The sequence below is a fragment of the Chrysemys picta genome, unplaced genomic scaffold (genome assembly GCF_011386835.1).
Source record: "Chrysemys picta bellii isolate R12L10 unplaced genomic scaffold, ASM1138683v2 scaf5967, whole genome shotgun sequence".
Lineage (NCBI taxonomy): Eukaryota > Metazoa > Chordata > Testudines > Emydidae > Chrysemys > Chrysemys picta.
In genome coordinates, this window is record NW_027058667.1 from 1 (window position 1) to 2,316 (window position 2,316).

Genomic DNA, 2,316 nt, shown 5'->3' on the forward strand with positions numbered 1-2,316 from the left:
GCAATTAATAAGCACACACAAACCATTATTATTATTATGAAACATAAATGATTTTTCAGCCATCCTCATTATTAGAGGGCCCAACTCATGCTTTTAAAACAACAAATAAATAAATAATAAATAATAATAATGCCTATTGCTTACATCAGTAGCTCTCCGAGCACTTTACTGTCTTTTTTTCTTTAACGTATCTCCCCTCTCAGCACCCCTGGGAGACTGGGCAGTGCCACGATTCCCGTTGTAAGGATGGAGAACTGAGCCATACAGAGGCTAAGTGACTTGCCCAAGGTCACACAGGAAGTCCATTGTAGACCAAGAAATTGAACCCAGGTTTTCTATGTCTCAGCCTGTGCCTGAACCATGGGACCAGCCTGCCCTTCACTTGAGGATGGCAATGCAACCTTACCATAAAATGGTTCCTAACTGGGAGTTGTGCAGCTCTGAGAAGCTGGATACTTGATGAGTTGCCAAATAGTAGCTGTTTGGTGCAGATCTCCTTGGAAAACCTGCCCCTTAGTTCTTTTTGGTGCAAGATGCACAGGGTTGGTTATCCACAAAAACCAAGATAATGATGTAAAGAACTCACTCCCCCCTTTCACTCCCATTTACTGTTCAAAACCCATTCCCAACATTTAAATTCACTGAGAATAAATCTTCCTGTCTAACATCCTCGTAAAGGCCTTTTTCACCTCCATGTTCCTCAGGCTGTAGATCAGGGGGTTCAACATGGGGATCATCAGGGTATAAAACAAAGAAATGATTTTGTCCTGATCCATGAGGTACTTTGAACTGGGCCGTAAATACATGAAAGAGCCCGTTCCATAGAAGATGGTGACAGCCGTCAGGTGGGAGGCGCAGGTGGAGAAGGCTTTGCGTTGGCCCAGGGCAGAATTGATCCTTAGGATAGCAACCGCAATTTATATGTAGGAGATGAGGATGATCAAGATAGTAGGTGTTACCACCACAGCAGAACAGGTGAAATGAACAATGTCTGTGATGTGGGTGTCAGAGCAGGACAACTTCAGGAGGGGGGGCACGTCACAGAAGAAATGGTTGATGACGTTTGAGTTGCAGAAAGACAAACGGAATATAAATATACTTTGAACAATTGCATTAACACAGCCCACTAGGTACGATCCCAGCACCAGCAGCACACAGAACCGCTTAGACATGATGATGGTGTAGAGCAATGGGTTGCAGATGGCTGTGAAGCGATCGTATGCCATGGCACCCAAGAGGTAGCATTCACAGGACAATGCGATGCATAGGAAGAAGAATTGCAGAGCACACCCAGAGAACAAAATGACTTTTCTTGCTGATACTAAAGTAATCAGTATGCTGGAAGTGATAATGGTGGCGTATCCGACATTTAAGAGGGCCAGGTTGCTGATGAAAAAGTACATGGGGGTGTGAAGCCGGGAGTCAATCCTGATTAAGGTGACCAAGGTGAGGTTCTCCACTAGGATCAGCAGGTAGATCAACAGAAACAACACAAGGAGGATGACCTGCAGCTTCGGGTCTTGTGTGAATCCCACCAAGATGAACTCAGTCACTGCAGTGTGATTCCTCTCCGCCATTTATCCCAGACGCACTCTCCACTGCAGGTGAGAAAGTGAGGCGTACACTGAAAAAAGAGACAAATGAGGGCTGAATGCAAACACCTCAAACTCTGTCACTTTCAACAAAGCATAAATTCTAGGCAGTGGATCCATCTCCAGATTCCAGAAGCCTCCAACCCACCGTGAAGATCTGTTTCCCTCTACTCCCTGAACTACATGGAGTGTTCAGAGTCCAGCACTGGCTTCATGCTAGGTTTTCTAGCTCAGGGAGTGGTGGCTCATGCTCTTGAAGCCACAGGGACAAGTTCAATCTTTGCTGCTGACAACGCACCCACCTCCACAATGTCGTTTCCAGGGTCAGATTCTGATCCAATCACCCACATCAGTTAGTGCGACCACGGAGCAATGAGACGTTTTGCATGGCAAAGTACTACTTGGCGTGTGAACGTCTCTGAGGCATGGGTGCTTTTGCACTTTCTGTTATGGAGCCAGGCTAGTTGTTTCATTAGCAATAAGGGATGTGGGCAAGCAGGGAGTGGCAGGAAAGAGACCTTTATTCAGTTTCCTGAGGCGACCCAGCGTTCTATGCAAAGCCTCTAGCATTTGTGCAGAAGGAGCCTGACCCCTGTTCGCACTCCTGAGCTCCTGACGTCACAATGAAGTAGGTCCCTCCAGAAAACTGACCCTCTTTCTCCGGTCCCACGCCTCACATTACCACGGTGACTCAGCTATTAAAGCTGCACGGCCCTGTTTATCA

General features: G+C 46.6%; 1 pseudogene; it reads right to left on the reverse strand.

Annotated features, from left to right (window-relative positions):
- Nucleotides 1-555: 555 nt before the first annotated feature.
- On the reverse strand, nucleotides 556-1,577 carry LOC135980679 (olfactory receptor 5AR1-like; annotated as a pseudogene).
- Between the last annotated feature and the right edge of the window lie 739 nt (nucleotides 1,578-2,316).